Raw genomic sequence first — 11297 nt, forward strand, 5'->3', positions numbered from 1 at the left:
CTGACCAGGGGCTGCACCTAGGGATTGGGCCTGCCCTCTGCCACCCGGGAGCAGGCCTAAGCCAGCAAGTCATTATCTACCGAGGGGTCCCAGACTGCTAGAGGGCACAGGCCGGACTGAGGGACCCCTCTCCCCCCGAGTGCACAAATTTTTGTGCACCGGGCCTCTAGTATGTAATTATATATTTGTTTTCTGATGGTCTTAGGCACCCCTGTAAAAGGGTCATTTGACCCCCAAAAGGTTCGCGACCCACAGTTTGAGAACCGCTGCTAAAGGATAGTGTCTAATGCGAGTCCTCCAGCATATGTTGCCAGGTACCAGAATTCTAGTGGAAGACTCCTCTGTTCTGAACCATTTGGCCACTTGGGTTATCCCTTTGGTTCCTTAGTGAACAGCAAAGTGAGTTCTCATTCTCATGAACAGCAGCACCACCATCATACCTGATGGGCCACACTGAAAGGCTTCTACTTTTTATTCCTTTAACGGGACGTTCCTAATTAAAATGGGATCTAAAGGTCAGCATAATTGACTATACTTTAAGTAGCCATCTCAGCACTGAATATCCTGGCCAGTAATTGGCCCTATCTGAACATTTTTACAGACTCTTGATCATGGCTAATGATTTGGCCATCTGGTCTGGAAATGGCAACAATTGTTTAACCAAAGTTGACTCTTTGGTGTAGAAAAGCTCTGGTGATTTCTTGTTTCATAAAAATGCATAAAATAAAGACCACACAAGTTCCTGCACATACTACAAAGTCACAATACAAGGCACTACCAAAATACACCTTCCTCCTTTCAAAGTTTCAGACACTATTATTGATGGTAACCAAGGAACTCATTTCATTCTCAAAACTACACAATCCTATATCCTTGAACAACAAATTAATGGAACATTTGGCTTCCTTACCAGCCTCAGACTAGAGGCCTTATAAAGTATGGCTTTGGCTTATTTAAACAAGTTCAAATTCAGTTAACTAAAATGATGCACACTTTAGCCAACTGTTAACTATTAAAGGTGGGCTATAATGAAGACTCAGGTTCAATTTTCAGTGTTTGACTGCTGACAGATTTCAAGCCCCATAACTCCCTTTCCTTTCTGCTCTTATATTTGAAAGTAGATAAGAAGCTTGATGTCCTTCCTTTGGTACTGGTGGGAATTCCAAACCACACAAACCACATCCCATAGGAAAGAACTCTCACCCTACCCCTATCCCTTCTATCTTATAAATACCCTAAACACAATCTCAGCTCTCTGCTTTCTCAAGCCATTCTTAGACCTGCTTGTGAGCATATTCTTGTTTGCCCCAGAAAGTCTCATTTGTTAGTAACAAACCTTTACATATTCTCTTTATGAGACTGTGGCATCATCAATCTTGATATCTAATGAAATTTTAAGTTTCAGGGGATCGATGTTACCTCTATGGGGTGACCACAACAAAATGCATTTTGGTTATTTTGGCATGGATACCTCTAATGTAATAACCCTTGGCATTATAATGTAGTTTGATTGCATTATCATTATCAAAAAGCCTTAGTTCCTTCCTGAAAGCCTATCTTTTTTATTTGGAGAAATCAAAATGCAAAATTCTAATTAAAACCCCTTAGAGCAAACTTTTCTTGCAGCTAACATATGGTCTTTCTGATATGGATGCCTAAGCCTTGTAAAAAGAGAAAAAAAAAACATATATTTTCCTTTTTTTCCAAATCTTTCCTGTGTTCATTTTATAAAATTTAAGCCCCCAGACATTTAAATTATTGTTCTCGGTCAAATTAGTAACGTTATAATTGCTTCTGCTCTTAGTTTTTTGTTTTATCTTCAGTGGTTTATTTTCTCAAGGTTAAATTGCAAGTCCATACTATATTTAGTACATATATCATGGAAAGCTTGTTCTTCCAGAACTTATACTTCCAGAGTATTTACATTTCCCTAACTCAAATATACGTTAGAAAAGCCATCTGGCATTCAAAAACAATTAAATTTGCTCTCCATTTTTTTCTCTTGTAAACCTTAGTAATCTCTGTTGAGCAATCAATCCTATTTTATTGACATTTGTGAACAGTGGCATTTTTGAAGAATGTCTAAACATCACCCTTTTGCCCAGGGCATGTTTGATGATTATGTGATGTCCGGGTTGTGAGTGTTAAAAGGCTTCATAAATGTGGGAGCAATATTTACACACGTGACCCTAAGAGTAGCCTTTGTAAAACACAAACAACAGAAAATAAGTTATTGAGAGAGTTAATGATTTTCAGGAAAGAGTTTTAAATATTAAAAAGGGACTTGAAGTTAAGAGAAATAAAATGGGAGGAAGAAGAGCAGGGTTAATAGTTGAGATCATCAATGCAGAAAAGATTGGATTCTATGTCCAGTAAAACTGCCACAGAGAACCAGCATCATGTCAGTGGAGTGTGTGCTGATAGGAAGTTTCCTTTCATCTGGTGCTGAGGGGTTGAGTCCTGCTGCTGGTGGTGACATGAGGTATGTATTGTTTGGACACTGAGGACAGTTAGAGTGAGCAGCAGAAAACCCTTCAAACTAAATCCATCTCCTTGACTTCTTGAAACCCACTTTTGGATCTAGACTCTCTTTGGTTTGGGTGAGAAAAGTTTATACTGTAATAGAGTCTGCTCTTTCTAAAATCATTATTGATTTTCTCTTTCCCCACCTCCTGATTTTTCTCAATAGTGTTGAGCACTTTGTGTGGACGTCAATTTTCAAAACACACACACCTACTTCATTAGAATAATTTCCACGAATATTCATTGCTTCCATTGAGTTTGAACCTTATTTGAGGCCAGGGAATAGATTATATTCATCTTTTGATTCTTTCCCTCTTGGACAGAATTTGATATAAGAATGTCTTGATATATTTCTGTGTCCTGTTATCTAAGTGAAAAAATAAAAAGACTTATACAGGATATTAAAGAGTTGTTAGCAAGACCTCACTTATAACCCAAGAAACCCAGAAAATTTGCCTCTGATCCAGGGTACCACCTCACTGCAGTTGAACACTCATAGCTTTTCATGTATCACATTTTACTACTTATGATATTATATCACAATTACTCACTGAACAATAAGCTCCTCTTCTTTTCTGGGCAAGATTGCACCAGGTTTACCTTTGCATTCCACACAGAATATTATGCAGAGATGCATTTAATAGATATTTTATTTGCTATTTCTTTAGAACATATTTTTAATACTATTAATTTACTGGCAACTATCGTAGATAAAATCTGTTTATTTAAGACTATTCACGCAGTCTTTTGTGCACAATAGACATTCAACAAGCATTTATTAAATTAAAGAATAAATAAATATGTTGGTCTGGCAGAGTACTGTAAAATGTATAATTTAAAGTAGAGCATGTATGGCCATGCAAACAGAAATTAATTACACAGCTCACCCCATGGAGTCTTTCTCCTTGTACAGTCAGAAGAATCCATTTTGGGCACAATTTCCTGACTTAAAACTTTCCTTGTCAAGACTTACACACGTTACACACTGGCTTCTCCAGCTCTGGAGGGAACACCTAAAGCTTTCCGAGGAGGCAGAGGGGATGTGCGCCCTGCTCTGCGCATGCTTTTAACCCTGGTGGAGAGTCCTGTATCCTCACCTGTTCAACTTCATGCTGGAGGGGAAGCAGCTCAAATGCAGCCTGTTTCATGCTCTGCTGAGGCGGCCTGGCACCTCATTGGAAACTGCCTCTGTATTTTGGCATTAGGGAATGTCTATGAACCTGGAAATGTAAGTTGACATGAATCATAATGAACACTTTGTAACCCACACATATGAAGCTCCACAGCTCTGGCATTCTTCTCCTATCAGTGATGGCGAACCTTTTGAGCTTGGTGTGTCAGCATTTTGAAAAACCCTAACTTAACTCTGGTGCCGTGTCACATATAGAAATTTTTTGATATTTGCAACCATAGTAAAACAACGATGTATATTTTTATATATATTTTATATATTTAAATGCCATTTAACAAAGAAAAATCAACCAAAAAATGAATTCTCGTGTCACCTCTGACACGCGTGTCATAGGTTTGCCATCACTGGCCTAGTTCCTGCAGGCTCATGGACGGCTAATCTTTCTCTATCTCCTTGTAAGCTCTGATTGTGAACCTTGCCATTAACCACAGAAGGCCTGTCTTGGAGATGGGGCAAGTTACTGTAGGGTGAGCAATACCTTGCATACACAGCACTTACATAGTTCTGAAGTCCATTGGGCAGAGTTTTTCCTTTCCTCTCAGACCAGAGTGTTTGCTGATGGAGATTAAAAATCTGCCTCATTATAGATTGGAAAATAAAGGGTTAATAGGTGAAATCTATGAACCAATGGACAGGCAGATTGGATAGAAATGTATGTCAACAAAATACTTCATTCAAGCTTAGGGAGAAGGTATTCAGGACACATGGACTAGCAAAGAAGATAGAAAAGGTCATAGTAAATTGAGATGGCTTCCACCAATGTTTAAGCAGCCAAGAAAGGACTGAAAGAAGCACAGAAGCAAAGCAAAACAAAATAACAAAACCCTAATGTCATAGTTAAAATTCAGTGTAGACCACAGTAAATACAGTGGTATCCAGATTTCAGCTAAGCAACACTGGCCTTTGATACTGGGATAAAATTAGCTCAAGTTTTTATCCCAAGTTCTGGGGGGAGTCCCATCCCAATACATGCAAGGGTTAACATTCTCATGGTCATTTCTGGAAGACGTTTTTACTTCTGTGATACCCAGATGGTTTCTCCCATAATTTTTTGTTTTTGATAGCTTAATAAGACCAAGCTATTTTTTTTTTTATCTCAGCAAGGGGCGCTACTTAAAATTAAATGTAGCTTTTTTTTTAGCCACCCTGTAGCTGTTATAGTGACCACTTTCTGTACTAGTGTCAGCCTCCTGATACAGGTTCTCTCTTTCCTCTTTTTCTGCCCGTGTAAACTAAAAAATCCCCCCCCCCCCGAATGATATCCTCATTTTAATCCTGAAACATGAATGCCACCTTATATCTGGTTCACACAAGACCAATATGAGCAAGTTAATGATCTTGAAACAGAGTATTCTGCCTGGTTCTACCCTAAATGCAATCACATGTATATTTATAGGAAGGAGACAGTGGAAGAATTACAAGAAGATATGAAGAGGAGAAGATAATATGCAGATGGAGCAGAAAGGCATTTGAAGATGCTGACCTCAAAGATTACAATGATGTGGCCACAAGCCAAAGGAATGCCAGAAGCCATCAGAAGCTCAAAGAGGTGAGGAATGGATTCTCCCCTGAGTCCCAGGGGGACCTCAGCTTTGCCCATATCTCATTGAAACACAGTGACACTGACACCAATCAGAAAGGATATATGCATCCCTATCTGGTTCTACCTAAGAAAATCACAGCCTAACCAGTCTGTTAAATAACCATACCATTTTTAACACAGTGTGGCAAGTGCTTGAATTTGGAGTGCAGCTGTAATAATAATGATGCAAACCTTTCCATATTTATAGTATTATTTGGTTTTCATCTGAGCTGCTTGTTTAAGGAAGGTTCAGTGTTTTAGTCCCATTTAACTGAGGAAGGTCTAAGATTTTGCATCTAAATTACCCACAGTGGATCTTACACAAAGAAATGATGAGGGACATTGGGGGGATAAGGACACATTTGTAATATCTTAATCAATAAAGGGAAAATAAATTTTAAAAAAAAGAAATACAGTGACACTGATTTTGGACTTTTGGATCCCAGAATTGTGCGATAATCAACTTCTGTTGCTTTCTGCCATCAAGTCTGTGATAACTTCTTTGCAGCAGCTACTGGAAACATACATTTTCACTCCTCTCTTTCCTATGCCACATTTTTGTTCTTCTCTGCTCTCTTTCAACCCTAGTTTTTGTTGTTGTTGTTCCTCTACAGAGCAGTTCACTGTCTCTGTGTGTATTCCCTGGTTTCAGGGTGTTCACATTGGCCGACCCGCATAAGTAGCAGCGTGTAGCACACTGACAGCTGTGTAAAAAGGCACCGACACTTCCTATAACCAGTCAGAAACTTAGGCGACATTGCATTTCTGAAGTAGAGATTTCCTGCATAAGCAATCCCACCCTCACCTTGAGTTCTGGGTAAAGTGGTAATGAAGGAGCCTGAGAAAAATAGTTTTACTTTTTAATTTTCAACACATCTAAGGATTGGTACTCAGTATAAAATGTAAGACAAACAGACATGTAGACTTGGAAAAATATTTTGAATAAATGGGCAAAACAACCTCACATAAGATACTGAAAGCAAAAGATGTCAAAAACAGAGGAAATAAGCAGTCGGGTCATTTAATGGAGAAACATAGCTGATTCTGTAAACGTTTACAGTCCTATCAGAGCAGAGATATTCTTACACCATATCTTAGCTTGAGATGAGTTGTAAAGTTCAGTAATTGGTTAAAATATCTGTATATTTGATAATAATGAACTTATTGTGAGGTCTCTCAGAGGATGATTCTCAGAGGCTCTGGAGGTACCTGTTTAACATTCAGTAGAGTCCCAGGCATTACCCAGGAGCTGAGTCAGGCTCTCTCATAGAACTGACACTTTATAGTTTTAACCAACTAAACTTTAGAAGCAGTAATCTTCAGAGTCAGACTGAAATATTCCCTTTTTGTTCCACACCTCAGTTTAAGACTCATAGCATCTTCCCTAATGAACACCCTACTAGGAGTGGGTTGTGGTTTTTCTCTACATGGAATGGACATTTGGTTTGAAATGGGTATCTGGGTTGATCTACCTGGATTCCCAGCCATGTGGTAGAGAAAAAGAAGTGGTTGAAGCTACTTTTAAAGGCATCATAAGAGACATCTAAAAGCCACTCATATAGATCTGAACTGTCTAAACTGCTGAGCATTCCAATAGAGTCAAATCTAAAAGAACCGAGAAGGAATATATTCCAAACTGCCACTACTTTTGATGTTTTCCCCTTTCCTCTCAAAAGGCTTAAACTGAAGACCACTGCTTTCAGCTGTCTGGGTGATTCTGAAACTCCTGAGGTGTAGAGTAAGCCAGGCAGTAATCCTACAGGTAATGAAGTCTGGAATCTCACAGGAGGCGATGAAACATGGCTTTTTATTTAGGACCCAAATTGAATAATGTAATGTGATATTTCCAACTCAGGGGAAAAATGGGTATTTTGTATTATTTATTATAAAACTTTATTTTTTCTCTGATTCAGGTAAGTTAAGAAAGACAAATTGTTCATTTCATTTTCCTGAATAGAACATTTGATTTAAAGCTAATCTGTTAAAAGCTAGTAAAGCAAAAGTACCCAGGCTTTATTTTTAAGCTCATCCTACTAAAACAGATCTGTTTTTATTTTCAAAGTAAAAACTTAAATATATGGTCCAGAATTTTACTGTGTTTCCTAATTTTCACAGTTATATGGAACCAATGCACCAGTAAACAATATTTATTAACTGGTAAATACTACTTCTATAACTGGTTATTTTGCAAACTACTCTATCTGAAGAATGGACTTTCATATCACTAGGAATTACCATAAAAATTTCTTTTTCATCACTCTTTACATAAATTGAGGGAAATAATTAACTTTTAAAATGTAAACAAATTTTCCCCCCACCCGGTTGGCAGGAGGACATCAATTGTTTATAAAAGCTCCAGAGTTTCTTTACCTAAGAGAACCCACCCTCTATGTCACTGGGCTTTTATTACACTGGGGAGAAATCACGCACCCGTGGCATGTTTTCATGGCACCTCCTTGTCAGAGAAGCTTGTTTTCCTTATCATGAGACGCTCAGGAAATTAACACTCCGCCGCTCTGAAAGGGTCACAGACAGCCCAGATTGAAGAACAGATTGCCTCTACTATTCCTTCATCCTTTTGTCACACCTTAATAATTACGCACCATAAGTACCAAAATGCCTCCTCTTGTGAATTGCTTATGATCACAGTGCCACAGAGGAAGCCGATATGAGCACAATGGATCTGGAGCATTAACTGGATCCCATCTTTTATAAGGTCTGTGTACAAGGCGATGAACTGAAACGAAAGAGCAGCACTCCAAAGAAGCCCATGAAAAAATGTTCCCAACTTGATTATTGGAAAGGAGAAAATGGTGATGTATCATAACTAGAGGCATTATTTCCATTGTATAAACATAAACAAATGACTTATAGTAACCTCTTAGTTGAAAGAGACCCCCAACATTGTTTTTCTTTACCTTAATAAATCATAATGAAACATTTAAAAAATAATTTGCTTGAACCAAAATAGAAAGATAAAGAAAATTAAAAATCACAGAAAGTTGATACTTCAATACATTTTTTCTATGAATAAATTAGTGCGAATCTGTCAAAAAGTAATAAAATAATTATTTATTTTGAAATATCTGAATTATATGTGATTTATGTTTAATGTTAAACAATGAAAGCAGACCATCTTAAATGATATTAATATTTATTCTAATAATGTTACTTATTGAAACACTCTGAGTATTTATGTGCAAATTTAGTAGACATGTCTTGCTGGTTATACTTTGGAGACCAATGTTAACTACTGATTGAAATGGTGTGTATAACATAGTATTTCTCTCTATCACAGCAGTTGGTCACCCAAAACTACACATTGCTGAGATAATTTATTCTGAATAATTGGTATGCCAAGGTTCCTCTTAAAAAATTAAAATCATGTTTAGTTTGACAATGTATTCGTTTAGCACTTTTTTTTTCCTTTAAATGAATTCAGTGCCTCACAAAAGTGCAGGATTGACAGTCTTTTGGAGAGGGGCCTTCTGTTTATCCCTCAAATGAGGACAGCACGGGCAGCAGCAGGAGGAGCGCCCACTTTCAGGCAGGTGGAACTCTCAAAAAAGAAACTTCACACTCCTGTCAATACCATTTAAAGTTCTCACTTACACCCGTTTCACATGAAATAAAGCATTTTGTGGTTGTGACTCACATCTCACTCTCCTTCCCATGCTTAACTGAAGTTTTTTCAGCCAATTCTAGAATTAATATAAATCTGCCCATGTCACTGGCTCAGGGTGAAAGCCTGCGAAACTAATGCCACCATTTCTAAACTCCATTAACGCATCACTTTCTATCTGTGAAATTCATCTTGTCTGACTGGAAATGAAAGAATACAAACTGGAGATAGTCAACAGGAATCTGTTTTGTTTTATGTGTGTGGACATAGCAGATATTTGTTCAATCCAAAGACAGTAGTAGTTATAGCTTTAAAGTTAAAGACTCTTTTTCAGTTGAATTACCCATGTTTGAGGATGGGTAAAGCTCTGTCTGACATGAGCTTTAGCATCCATAGGCCCAAACTAAAGTGCTACATTCAGGTTCTCCATGACATCACCATGTTAAAATTAAAAAATATATAGAAATAATGGAATACTAGCTAATGCTAATTAATTGTTTTGTCATAGCATTTGTTTGCCTATAAATTATTATTGGTGAAATTTCCAGAGCATATTAATTAAATTATTGAATTTTGTAACAGATCTTGAGTACTTCAGATGCTTAAGCCCTAAAAATATGCCATGCAAATTTTAATGTAAGAGAAAAATATTTTAATTCTAAAAATATGAAAATACAAGTCTGTTGATAACATATAATAACAATAGTTTTGATAATAGCAATGTAAGTTAAAGTCTGTCAATAAAAACTAAAATAGATCTGATAAAGTCCCACAGACTTTTAGTAAGTCACTAATTTCTGGAGACAGTAGGAAGTGTGTTTAGTATATGTAAATATATGTAATGTATATTTATTTCACAATAATATCATAAGGTTAACTATTTTCATTCCTAATGTGAATGGTAGAGAAAATAAAATTAAAATAAATTGTTAAAATTCTCTATTATTTTGTATTTCAAGATTTATTCCCCTACTTTTTACCTCCTTCAGTTTACCGGGTCAACTCTGATTCTGAGTTTAGTTCTTTGACATTGAAACTTTCCATTCTTCCCAGATGTGACCACTTCACAAAAGCCTTCATTCTTACTATTTTCCAGATCCTGAAAATTTTTTTTCTCAGAAAAAAATCTCTGAAAATGTCCACTACTTACTACTTTCCAGTATTAAAATTTTCAGATATCTATTATCTAAATTTATTATTTTACATTTTGTCTGCTCCTATACTCCTGGGGATGACTCTACCCATGTACCAATACATGTTATCTCTTCCTTTATTCAGTGATGGCCATATGTTACCTGAATTTCCCCCATCTAAATTTCCACTAAGTTTAACTGCTTTTCCTTCTTACAGTTTTTAACAGCTTTATAGAGATATAATTTATATGTCATACAAGTCACCCATTAAATTGTATAACTCAAGTAGCTTTTTTATATTCAGAGTTATGTAGCCATCATTACAATTTAATTTTAAAACATTGTTGTTATCCTAAAAAGAAACCTGCTACCTATTATCAGTCACTCACAACCCCTGTCCTCATCCCTCAACCCCCAAACCCCAGGCAACTCTAAAACCACTAATGCACTCTCTTGTCTCCAAAGGGTTGCCTATTTGAGACCTTTCATTTTTAAGGTTCATCCACATTGCAATATGTACCAGTACTTCACAGAATTGTGCAATCACTTGCATAATTTAATTTCAGAATATTTTTATTACCCACTAAGAAACCTTGTACCAATGAGGTATCACTTCATACTCGCCAGAATGTCTATCATCAACAAATGACAAGTGTTGGCCAGGATGTGGAGAAAAGGGAACCCTAGTATACTGCTGGTGGGAATGCAGACTGGTGCAGCCACTATGGAAAACACTATGGAATTTCCTCAAAAAATTAAAAATGGAACTGCCATTTGACTCAGTGACCCCACCCACTTCTAGGAATATATCCTAAGAAACCAGAAACACTAATCAGAAAGAATACATGCACCTCTATGTTCATAGCAGCACAATTTACAATAGCTAAGATTTGGAAACAGCCCAAGTGCCCATCAGCAGATGAGTGGATAAAAAAGCTGTGGTACATTTACACAATGGAATACTATGCAGCTGTAAAAAAGAAGGAACTCTTACTATGCTATTGCAAATGGACCTGGAAAGTATTATGCTAGTCAGAGAAATAAGCTAGTCAGAGAAAGATAAGTAGCACATGATCTCACTCATCTGTAGAATCTAGTGAACAAAATAAACCAATGAAATAAAATGGAACCAAAAACATAGACGCATAGAACAGACCATAGAATTTTAGAGGGGAAGGGAGAAGTAAGGAGAGGAATGATTAACCAGGGAACTTATATGCATACTAGAGGCCCAGTGCATGAAAT

This window comes from Myotis davidii, unplaced genomic scaffold (genome assembly GCF_000327345.1).
Source record: "Myotis davidii unplaced genomic scaffold, ASM32734v1 scaffold482, whole genome shotgun sequence".
Lineage (NCBI taxonomy): Eukaryota > Metazoa > Chordata > Mammalia > Chiroptera > Vespertilionidae > Myotis > Myotis davidii.